This window comes from Arachis hypogaea, chromosome 3 (genome assembly GCF_003086295.3).
Source record: "Arachis hypogaea cultivar Tifrunner chromosome 3, arahy.Tifrunner.gnm2.J5K5, whole genome shotgun sequence".
NCBI classification, from domain to species: domain Eukaryota; kingdom Viridiplantae; phylum Streptophyta; class Magnoliopsida; order Fabales; family Fabaceae; genus Arachis; species Arachis hypogaea.
In genome coordinates, this window is record NC_092038.1 from 114,069,603 (window position 1) to 114,082,913 (window position 13,311).

General features: G+C 35.3%; 1 non-coding gene across 1 annotated transcript; it reads right to left on the minus strand.

The window, feature by feature from the left end:
* Positions 1-12,132: 12,132 nt before the first annotated feature.
* On the minus strand, positions 12,133-12,238 carry LOC112793390 (small nucleolar RNA R71). Its single transcript, XR_003198084.1, has one exon. It is a non-coding gene; the product is annotated as a small nucleolar RNA R71 (small nucleolar RNA).
* Positions 12,239-13,311: the final 1,073 nt, after the last annotated feature.

The window sequence follows — 13,311 nt, forward strand, 5'->3', positions numbered from 1 at the left end:
TCCTCCTTGCATTATTGTTGTTGGGTTCGGCTGCCATATCCTTTTCTTGTTCGAAATTTCAGTAAGGTTGTCTCTGGATTGTTGTAATTTAGCTTCTCTTAGTTTCCTCTTCAGAGTCCTTTCAGGTTCAGGATCAACTTCAACAAGAATGCCTTTTTCCTTATTCCTGCTCATATGAGAAAGAAGAGAACAGAAAAGGAAGAGGAATCCTCTATGTCACAGTATAGAGATTCCTTTATGTTAGTAGAAGAAGAAAGGGAATAAGAGTGAAGAAGAATGAATAATCCAAACACAAGGGTGAGGATAGGGGCAGAGATTAGAGATGAAGAGAAGTGTTAGTAAATGAATAAATAAATAGAATAAGATGAGAGAGAAAAGTTTTCGAAAATAATTTTTGAAGAGGAGTTAATGATTTTCAAAAATTAAAGGGGAATTAAAATTAAAATTAAAATTTGAAACAATTAATTAATTAAAAAGAATTTTTGAAAAAGAGGGAGGTATTTTCGAAAATTGGAGAGAGGAAAGTTGTTAGGTGGTTTTGAAAAAGATAAAAAATAAACAACAGTTAATTGGTTAGTTTGAAAAAGATTTGAAAATCAAATTTGAAAAGATAAGAAGATAAGAAGATATTTTGAAATCAAATTTTTGAAAAAGATAAAATTTTGAAAAAGATATGATAAAAAGATATGATTAAAAAGATATGGTTGGAAAAGATTTAATTTTTAAAATTAAAATTAATTACTTGACTAACAAGAAACTAAAAGATATGATTCTAGAATTTAAAGATTGAACCTTTCTTAACAAGAAAGTAACAAACTTCAAAATTTTTTTGAATCAATCACATTAATTGTTAATAAAGTTTTCGAAAATTATGAATTAAAGATAAGAAAAAGATTTTAAAATTCAAATTAAAAATTTTCAAAAAAATAGTAAGAAAAATGAAAAAGATTTGATTTTTGAAAAGGTTTTGAAAAGATAAGATTTTTAAAATTGAAAATTTGACCTGATTTACAAGAAATAACTAATTTTAAAAAAATTTGACTAAGTCAACTCAAATTTTCGAAATTTTGAGAGAATTAAGGAAAATATTTTTTTTTTGAATTTTGAATTTTTAATGATGAGAGAGAAAAACACAAATATGACCCAAAACATGAAAATTTTGGATCAAAACCAATTATGCATGCAAGAACACTATGAATGTCAAGATGAACACCAAGAACACTTTGAAGATCATGATGAATATCAAGAACATATTTTTTGAAAATTTTTGATGCAAAGAAAACATGCAAGACACCAAACTTAGAAATCTTTAATGCTTAGTCACTTTGAATGCAAAAATACACATGAAAAACAATAAAAGACACAAAACAAGAAAACATCAAGATCAAAAAAGAAGACTTACCAAGAACAACTTGAAGATCATGAAGAACACTATGAATGCATGAATTTTCGAAAAATGCAAGAACAAGATGAATATGCAATTGACACCAAACTTAAAACATGACACAAGACTCAAACAAGAATCACAAAATATTTTTGATTTTATGATTTTATTAATTTTTTTGGATTTTTTTATATTTTTTCGAAAAACATATAGGAAAAAGAAAGTAATGAATCCAAAGTCCTCAATCAAAATCCTATGAATTAGACATGGCTTAATAGCCAGCCAAGCTAAATCATGTTATATGAAACTCTAGAATTCATTCTTGAAGACTCTGAAAATTTTCGAAAATAGGTGATAAATTTTTGAAAGATTTTTGAAAATTTTTTTTTGAAAATAAAACAAAAAGAAAATTACCTAATCTGAGCAACAAGATGAACCGTCAGTTGTCCAAACTCGAATAATCCCCGGCAACGGCGCCAAAAACTTGGTGCACGAAATTGTGATCTCTAAAAATGCCATTCAACTTGGTATGCGCGTTTATAACTCAGCACTTTCTTCACAACCTCGCACAACTAACCAGCAAGTGCACTGGGTCGTCCAAGTAATAAACCTTACGTGAGTAAGGGTCGATCCCACGGAGATTGTTGGTATGAAACAAGCTATGGTCATCTTGTAAATCTCAGTCAGGCGGATAATAAATGGTTATAGAGTTTTCGAATAATAATAATAAATAAATAGAAAATAAAGATAGAAATACTTATGTAGATCATCGATGGGAATTTCAGATAGGCGTATGAAGATGTTGTGCTCCTTCTGAATCTCTGCTTTCCTACTTCCTTCATCCAATCCTTCTTACTCCTTTTCATGGTAAGTTGTATGTAGGGCATCACCATTGTCAATGGCTACATCCCATCCTCTCAGTGAAAAAGGTCCAAATGCTCTGTGACGGCACAGCTAATCATCCGTCGGTTCTCGATCATGTCGGAGTAGAATCCCTTGATTCTTTTGCGTTTGTCATCACGCCCAACAATCGCGAGTTTGAAGCTCGTCATAGTCATTCAATCCCGGAATCCTACTCGGAATACCACAGACAAGGTTTAGACTTTCCGAATTCTCATGAATGCCGCCATCAATTCTAGCTTATACCACGAAGACTCTGATCTCACGGAATGGAAGGCTCGGTTGTCAGGCGAGGGCAACCATGCGTCGTGCATCAGGAATCCAAGAGATACACACTCTAGCTTTCGCTTATAGAACGGAAGTGGTTGTCAGGCACGCGTTCATAGGGACGGATAATGATGAGTGTCACGGATCATCACATCCATCAGGTTGAAGTACGAGTAGTATCTTAGAATAGAAATAAGATTGAATTTGAATAAAAGATAGTAGTAATTGCATTAAAACTTCGAGGTACAGCAGAGCTCCACACCCTTAATCTATGGTGTGTAGAAACTCCACCGTTGAAAATACATAAGTGATGAAGGTTCAGGCATGGCCGAATGGCCAGCCCCCAAAACGTGATCACAGGATCAAAAATACAATCCAGGATCCAGGATCCAGAATGTCCAATAATAAAATGTCCTATTTATACTAGACTAGCTACTAGGGTTTACAGAAGTAAGTAATTGATGCAGAAATCCACTTCCGGGGCCTACTTGATGTGTGCTTGGGCTGAGCTCGAGCTTTACACGTGCAGAGGCTTCTTTTGGAGTTGAACGCCGAGTTGTAACGTGTTTTGGTGTTCAACTCTGGTTCGTGACGTGTTTCTGGCGTTTGACTCCAGAATGCAGCACGGAACTGGCGTTGAGTGCCAATTTACGTCGTCTAATCACAAATAAAGTATGAACTAGTATATATTGATGGAAAGCTCTGGATGTCTACTTTCCAACGCCATTAAGAGCGCACCATTTGGAGTTCTGTAGCTCCAGAAAATCCATTTCGAGTGCAGGGAGGTCAGAATCCAACAGCATCAGCAGTCCTTTGTTAGCCTTCTATCAGAGTTTTGCTCAGGTCCCTCAATTTCAGCCAGAAATTACCTGAAATCTCAGAAAAACACACAAACTCATAATAAAGTCCAGAAATGTGAATTTAGCATAAAAACTAATGAAAACATCCCAAAAAGTAACTATATCCTATTAAAAACTACCTAAAGACAATGCCAAAAAGCGTATAAATTATCCGCTCATCATATTTGCAGAAGCTGTTACTCAACATCGATACGTAAGTTATAGTGAAATAACAACATTAGCATTGTGTGGTGATATATATTATTTTTGTTTTTTATAGGCTATTGTAAGATTGTGCATGAATTTAATGTGCAGTATGCAAGATTACATGATCATGGTGAAGCTTACATTCAATGGCTTAATCGAATCCCACAACAACAATATGCTTTGGCGTTTGAAAATGGATATCACTGGAGTTATATGACCACAAACTTAGTAGAGTGTATCAATGAAATATTAAATGGGCGTGCAATCTTCCTATCACATCACAAACTCAGTAAAAAATTAACCACACAAACACGATTCAATTATCCAAAAACACACATCCAAATCATTTTTAAAAATCATAAAAAGTAATCAATGTGAGTTAGATAACAACAAAAGGACTATAACTATCTTGCATGAACTAACACACCAAATACAAGTCAATGATATCAAATGCACCTCATTCTAACTCAAAATATCCCGAAATTAGTTCATGGTGATGACACACAAGCTCAGTACAATCAGTTACACAAACAAGATTCAATAATAAAAAAAACACATTCTAATCAATTTTAAATCTAGAAAAATGACCAATATGAGTTAGATAACACCAGAAGGAATACAAGTATCTTACATGAATTAATTATACCAAATACAAGTCAATAATATCAACTATGGGTAGTAATAGGTAGGGTAGGATAGGGTAGGGTAGGGTAGGATAGGGTTTGAATCTAACCCTAACCTTACCCACGGGTTGAGAAATCCCCAATCCTAACCCTACTCGCACTCAACCCACGGGTATCTGACCCTACCTACAGGTTGACAAAAAGAAACATCATTATTATGTAATCGAAACAGCATACAAATTAAAAATTTAATTCAAACATTCAAGTAACATAAATTATCCCATGTAACACCCCAACTTTCCTAAGCTTTACCTCTAGCCGTAAGGCAAAGGTTAATCAGAGGTTACGACAATTCTAAGTCTTATACATATTTATATATAGAAAGAAATAATATAATCTAGAAGCCTAATGAAGGAGTGAGCTCAAAAACAGAATTTCAGAAGCGCGAAACGTTCACACGAAACTAACGCACGAGATACAAGATATAGGTGCAAGAGAATAGAACAATTGTATAAATATAGTAATATAAACATAGGAAACTAGCCACAGCTTGCGGAGTTTAAGCCGACTAGTTACAAATAGAGAGATACAGAGTTTTAGAATCAAAACTGCTTATACACCTATCTCTCAAGTAAGCCTCTAAGGCCATAAAGATAAATATACAAAAGATGAGAGAATACTATGAAGAAAGCAAAACAGAAATAAACAAGGAACAAAACATACTCCGCTCTGTCACCATATCTGCAATCTCACCGAAGTAGATTACGACCTGCATCTGAAAAATAACAACAAAGTATGGAATGAGAACCGGAAGTTCTCAGTATGGTAATAGTGCCCAATGATGTAAGATGTAAGGCCCTGGGACGCCGAAGGCAATCCTAGAACTTCACATCACATACTGATATTTAAGCTTAACAATATAAACAAATAAAGAACTTAAACCATAAATCGGGTTATCTAACTTAGGGGACTTCTAACTAATACTAATCACACCGCTGTATCCCACAGCCTTCGCCAACCTAACCTCCGTGCGATCCCATCGCCACCGCCTACCTAACCTCCTAAGCACCAGTCAAACACAATTAATGCAAGCAAATAAAACACAGATAATATTCATATATAGCAAATAGTTTAGGAAGCAATTAGGCATGTTATACAATTAGGCAAACTCAAGTAAGCAAAACAAACAAGCATATAAAAGATGCGTATGATGAATGTCTATCCTATTTGGCTCGTGATATCACTTGTCAGTCTATAAATGCCAACCCGACACATCTTTTCGGATGTAGCTTTTCTGCCGCACCCACGGATATAGTGCCGGGCACACTCTACTGACTCACGGATATGGTGTCGGGCACACCCTATTCACCCATGGATATAGTGTCTGGCATACTCTTGCAGCAGAAAAGATTATCAATCATAATTCAATCCCAGGGACATAATACCCTGCACACAATCATACTTAACCCAAGGATATAGTACCTGACACACTCTCAACATCCATCAAGATCATCATTTCTCTTCGAGTCCTCGACTCGTCACAACCATCATCAATTCATGATTCTCCATTCCGAATCCCTCAATTCATCACTTTCTCAATTCGTCGTCCGTAATCATCAAGTTCACTACTCTTCCTTCTCTCTCAACCAAACTCTTCCTCAATACACTAGAAACCTAAGTCTCCGTTCGCTAAACTTTCAATTAAAAACCCAATTAAACTCTCCTAAGATCTTCTCCCATGTTTCAATGCTCAAAGATAAGCCCAAGAGTCTTAAAGTGGTGTTATAGGAGCTTATAACCTTGTCGGAAAAGTGAAATAGTTGAAAACAAAGTTTAAAATTATGAAACAGGGCGTGTGCATGCGCACAGGGTGTGCATGCGCACGCCCAGGAATATTTTGAAAGTGGGAGTACGCATAGGGGTGTGCGTATGTACAGGTACTAAAAATTTACAAGCCTGTTTACTCGCACAAGCTGTGCGAGTGCCCCCAACAGACCACCCTTCCCAACTTGTGCGTGCGCACAGGGCTGTGCATCTGCATAGGTCGCAATTTTTCATTGATGTGTGCGCGCACAACCTATGCTAGCGCTGCTACTAGAGCCCTTTTCCCCTGCTTATGCATACGCATAGGTCTGTGCATTTGCACAGGAAAACATTTTCACAGGGAATTTTAACTACTTTAAAATTTTTATTTGTTGAGCTACATTGTATTCTTATTTTGAATTGTATTGATTCTTTTAAAATTATATTAATAAAGTTTAAATTATATTTTTTTAAATTATAAAAGTGAATCGGTTGGAGGGGGAGGAGATTTTGCAATACTAATTTGAAAGTGTACACATTGCGAGCAAGTAATAAATTATCAAATTTAAAGGTGGTTATAATTCCACTTTAATTCTTGGTGCAAACGGTTGGGAATAGTAAATTATCTTTTTAAAATTGGAATAACACTAAATCATTTTAAATTCGATATATAACTATCATTTAAAATAGTTATATAATCATCGTTTTTTATTCCAAGTTCAAATCCATTTTTAACAATTATTTAAAATAAATTTTACTAGATTAAAAAATAAAATTAGACTGATATATCATAATAAATTATATTAATTTTATTTTTTAAATTGATCCAAATTATATTATAAAAACTTATTTTTTCTCATTGACACTATATATATTTCGTTTATAGATAGATATACATATATCTTGTTTATACTATAAAGGAGTTTTTTTTATAAATTCTTCATATCTCATTTCACTACAAGAAAAAGTTTAATTATCGACGCAAAAAATCGATGGTCGAATTTGTCGTCGATATTTTTTGATGGCTTGTCGTCGATAAAATAAGAAAGAAATTATTAGAAATAAAATATTAAAATCAACGACAATGTCGTCTATTATTTTGACAACCTTCTAACATTTTAATATTATCATCATATTGTCGGCGAAATATTGGGTGAAAATTTTTAATAATTATAATATCGACAGCTTTTATCATCGATAAATTTATACAATGAAGATCTCTTTCCAAAACTAAATGAATGGTGTATATTTATTATATAAAGTAGACAGCTAAAGTGTTGATTTTTGGTTTAACCAAAATTGACAAAACTACCATCGATTTTTATCAACAAAAAATACACCCGCGTTTGCTTCCTGCGTCCCTCGTTTAACTCAATTTCCCAAAAATTAACCCCCAAACCTTCAGAGAACCAGATTTCAGAGGGAGGCTTCTTCTTCTTCTTTTTCAGTGCCTGAGAGCAGAGACCAGACGGAGTCATGGTCATGGAGAGAGGCAGAGAGCTACCGGAGAGCAGAGCTGCTGTTGCTTCTCCTCCTCCTCCTCCTCCTCCTTCTCTGTCACCGCCGCCGAGTGGTGTGGAATTTATAACCACAAACTAACCGGCAAGTGCACCGGGTCGTACCAAGTAGTACCTCAAGTGAATGAGGGTCGATGCCACGACGATTGATGGACTAAGCAACAATTGTTAAGTGATTTACTTAGTTAGACAAACAGAAAATGGTATTTAAGAGTTCAAATGCATTAATAGTAAATTCAGAATATTAGAAAAGCAAGCAGTAAACAAGTTGTGAACAATATATAGAGAAACAGTTAAGGCTTCAGAGTTATCTATTTTCCGGATTGATTTTTCATACTAACTATTTTAATCATGTAAGATTTAATTCATGGCAAACTATATATGACTAAACCCTAATTCCTTAGACCTTTTTAGTCTCCTCTAAAATTCATCAACTGCCAATTCCTTGGTCACTTAATTCCAATTAGAGGGTGAAGTTCAATTCTGGTTTATATGCCACAAAAACCCTAATTAGCCAAATATAAGAGTATTATATATCATGTATCCTGTTAAGTCCAGATAATTAGAAGTTTAGGAGAAATTGTTTTCAAACTGTTGTTCAAGTAAAGAGTTTTTCCATGTTATACAAGAACTCAATTAGAACAAGGGTCATACTTCCGTTCTACCCAAATTCATAAGATAAAGAACGAAATAAGTTTAAAAATAATGTAAATTATAATTTCTTAAACTAAATAATATCTTTTCCTATTTTAAAAATAAGTTTAAAGCTTAATCAGAATAAATAATGATCTTCGCAAGCCTTCAAGTGGAGCGTGGGGACCATGTGATTCATTCAGGTCCACGCTAAACTTAGAAGGAGCCAAGTTCAACATGGAAGAGGCAGAGGCTTCTTTATTGGTTTTCCTTGAGTCCACGCTGAACTTGGATTAACCTAAGTTCAGCGTGGGGTGATGCATGATTCTTCCCTTGGAGTGTTGGGCTGGCGCTGAACTTGGAAAGAGCCAAGTTCAGCGTGGAAGAGGCAGTGCGAAATGGAAGAAAAGCGTATACTATTATATATCATTGGAAAGCTCTGAAAGTTAGCTTTTCAATGCTGCTAAAATCACATCAATTGGACCTCTGTAGCTCAAGTTATTTATGTTTGATTGCAAGGAGGTCGGGGTTGATAGCATCACGCTTTCTTCCTTTTATGCTATAAAACTCCGTCAAATCCATCCGAATGCTACCTGAAATAAACGGAATGGACACAACTCAAAGTAGCATCCATAGTGGCTAAAAGATGTTTAAATGTTGATTAAACTCAACAATTTGAATGCAAATTCACTAGAAAAAGATAGAGAAGATGCTCACGCATCACAACACCAAACTTGAATTGTTGTTTATCCTCAAGAAACCAACACTAAAATAGGCCTAGGATGTGAATTTGCATGAGAGTGAGAGTTTGATTAAGCTCATGTCTCTTCTTGAAGTGGGATTTACAATTGCAATCCTGAATAGGTTTGGCATCTCACTATCCTTTGAATCAGAAGAATGTTACTGTCATCTGGAATTAGAATCCGAATAATATTATGAATTCTCTAGTCTTTTATACTTCAGTTTAATCCTTGAACACAACAAATCTCCTTTTGGTACTTTGCACCTTGAGCCTAGCCGTAACTTTGAATATTTTGTCTCAAGGGTTACTTGATACAAAAACACCACAAGCACTTAACTGGGTCCCAGATAGTGGTGCTCAAAGCCTTGGGCATACTCTTCTAAATGCATTTGGCCTCGACTCTAAATATTTTGTCTCAAGGATTACTTGACACAAGAACACCACAAGCATATAACTAAGGAAACAACTATTTGAGCTTTTAATCATGTCTGACTTTCTTAGTCATTGATGCTCAGAGCCTTGGACCTTGCTTTTATTTTTCTTTTGCTGTTTTTTTTTTTTTGCTTCAAGGATTAAGCTTGGACTAATTTCAGAGAAGTCATAATAGTTCTCTAAATTCTTGTTCCTTATACATCAACATCCTTTGATTCAAATTCAGATATGCACTGTTCATGTCATGCATTCCGAATTATAGAAAATACCACCACATTTAAGTAAATAAGACTATTCTTCAATATAAACTCAATCTCTCATACAATTCATCTTTTTTTCTTTTTGATTTCAAGCTCAGTGAGTAATACATGAAACATCCCTTCAGACTAAAAATCAAGTACAAAATAAACAGTAAATGAAACTAGAACCTAGGAATTGAAATAAAAACTGATCATGCAATAACAAAAATAGCAGAAAATAGGAATATAGCATAATAAGAACGGGAGAAAATATAGAATGAAAAGAGCTCAACCACCTCAGTTATTGATGCGTGAGCAACTTTCCTATCTTTTCCTAGTGAATTTGCATCTAATTTGTTGAGTTTAATAAAGAATTAATGATCTTTTAGCAATATGGATGCTACTTTGAGTCTTTTGCAATTTTGTTTATTTTAGGTAGCATTCGGCTGGATTTGATGGAGTTTCTGCAGCACAAGAACAAAAGGAGATGGCAGCGAGGAGCGACGCGTACGCGTGACTGACGCGTGCGCGTGATTTGGAGCTTTCCATGGCGACATGTGCCCGTGACTGATGCGTATGCGTGATTTGAAGATTTGCTCAGCGATGCGTATGCGTGACCTACGCGTCAGCGTGACTTGCGAAAAAAGACCATCAACGCGTACGCGTGACATGCGCCACGTGCAAAAAATGCAGAAAAATGCTGGGGGCGATTTCTGGGCTGTTTTGACCCAGTTTTCAGCTTAGAAAACACAGATTATAAGCTGCAGAATGGACAAAACATGTGATCCTCACCCATCAACTGAAGACCTGCTGATTATTCTGATTTAAATTCAAATCTTATTTTTAGAAAAAGATATTATTTTTAAATTTAGATAATTAGATTTTAAATTTATTAGGATTAGTTATAAAAAGGAATTCCATTAGTTAATTTGAGGCCATTAGATTGGAACTCTGTACATTTTAGGAGAATCCTATTTTTCTTTGAACCATGAGCAACTAATCCTCCATTGTTAAGGTTAGGAGCTCTGTCTATTTGTATGGATTGATTTTATTATTTTTTCTATTTTAATTCATGTGTGGATTTATAATTTAAGAATTCTTTTCGCTCTTTATCTTATGAATTTGTGTGGAACGGAAGTATGACCCTCTTTCTATTTGAGTTCTTGTAAAACTTGGAAAAGCTCTTTACTTGAACAACATCTTGAAAACATATTCTCCTAAATTTTAATTATCATGATTTAACGAGATACGTGACATATAATCCTTTAATTTTTGGGTAATTAGAATTTTTGTGGCATATAAACTGGAATTTGAACTTCACCCTCTAATTGGAATTAATTGACCAAGGCATTGGCAGTCGATGAATTTTAGAGGAGACTAGAAAGGTCTAAGGAATTAGGGTCTAGTCACATATAGTTTGCCATAAATTAAATCCTACATGATTAAAATAGTTAGTAAGAAAAGTTAATCCGGAAAAATAAATAACTCTGAAGCCTTAACTGTTTCTCTAATATTTTATTTTCAATTTATTTACTTGCGTGTTTGCCTTCTGATGTTTTCAACTTAAACCTCTTCTGCTTACCTAAGTAAGCTAATCACTCAATTATTATTACTTGATCCATCAATCCTCATGGGATCGACCCTCACTCACCTGAGGTATTACTTGGTACGACCCAGTGCACTTGCTGGTTAGTCTGTGGTTGTAGAATTTCCGCACCAAGTTTTTGGCGCCGTTGCCGGGGATTGATAGTGATTAACAACTATTAGTTATTTGATTGCTTAGATTAGGTGTTTTATTTTTATTTTTCATATTTTTTATTTAAAATTTGTTTTAAATATTTTCGAAAAAAAAAGAAGAAAAAATTATTTTAAAATTTTTAATAGCACTAATAATTTTAGTAATTTCTTAAACTAAGTTTGGTGTTTCCTAGTTCAGGTTACCTCACTGGAAATTCTCTGCACTCTAACGTAGAGAGTTCCATATTTTCTTGTCTTCTGTTTGTTTATGCGCAGGAACAGAGACAAAGAACATCTCTTAGACTTTGATCCTAAACCTGAAAGGACTCTCAGGCGACGGTTACCACAAGCAAGACTTTACAAGGCTGCAGAATCTATTATGGATCCTAATGATGCTGCTAATGCCAATGTGGCAAATCCGAATGGGAATGAGCAACAAAGAAGAGTACTTGGCTCTTACTCTGCTCCTACTGCAGATCTGTATGGAAAAAGCATTGTGGTGTCTCCTATAGCTGCGAACAACTTTGAGTTGAAGCCACAACTGGTCACCCTGGTGCAACAAAACTGCCAGTATCATGGTCTTCCCCACAAAGACCCAAATCAATTTATTTCTAATTTTTTGCAAATCTGTGAGACTGTGAAGACAAATGGAGTAAACCCAGAGGTGTACAAACTCATGCTCTTCCCGTTTACTTTAAGGGATGGAGCAAAGATATGGCTAGATTCTCAACCCAAGGAGAGTTTGGATACTTGGAACAAGGTGGTTACTGAGTTTCTCACTAAATTTTTTCCACCAAAGAAGCTGACTAAGCATAGGGTGGAGGTTCAGACCTTCAGACAGAAGGATGGTGAAACTTTGTATGAAGCTTGGGAGAGATACAAGCTACTGACTAGGCAATGCCCTCCGGACATGTTCTCCAAATAGACTCAACTAGATATCTTTTATGAAGGCTTGGGTGAAATGTCCAGGATGTGCTTAGACAATTCTGCAGGAGGTTCATTGCACAAGAAGAAGACACTAGAGGAGACTATTGAGCTTATTGAATTGGTTGCTAGCAACCAATATTTATACTCATCTAACAGGAATCCTGTGAACTCTGAGGCTCCTCAGAAGAAGGGTGTCATGGAAGTAGAAGCTCTTAATGCTATTCTTGCTTAGAACAAGCTTATGTCTCAGCAAATAAGTCTACTTACTCAACACATGGGTGGCATGCAAGTCTCAGCTATCAACACCCAAAATCCACCTCAAGAGGTCTCTATGACATGGCGAGAAATTTAGTACAAAATGATAACTATGATTATGCTCAATCCTCTTTCGAACAGGTCAATTACATGGGGAGTAGTCCTAGAAATCCAAATAATGACCCCTATTCTCAGACATACAATCAAGGATGGAGAAATCACCCAAATTTTGGGTGGAGAGACCAACCTCAGAGACCTCAGAATTTCAAAAATAATTCTCAAGGCGGCTTCCAACAGAACAATTATAATAACCGCCAATCTCATTTATGCCTCTCTATGCTAAATTTATGAAAGACCTGTTGACCCACAAGAGGAATTGGAAGGAACAAGAAACAGTGGTGTTAACCAAGGAATGCAGTGCCATTATTCAACACAACCTTCTTGAGAAGATGCCAGACCTAGGGAGCTTTGTAATTCCTTGCACCATTGGAGATGTCACCATTCAGAGAGCTTTATGTGACCTTGGAGCTAGCATCAATCTAATGCCACTTTCAGTAATGAAAAAACTTCAAATTGAGGAGGTAAAACCCACTCATATTTCTCTTCAACTTGCTGATCTTTCTATTAAATTACCTGTGGGTGTTGTTGAGGATTTACTTATTAAAGTAGGACCATTCATCTTTCCTGTTAATTTTGTTATATTAGACATGAAAAAGGAGGTAAAATCCTCTATTATACTTGGTAGACCCTTTTTAGCTACAGGTAGAGCTCTGATTGATGTACAAAATGGTGAATTGACCCTGAGG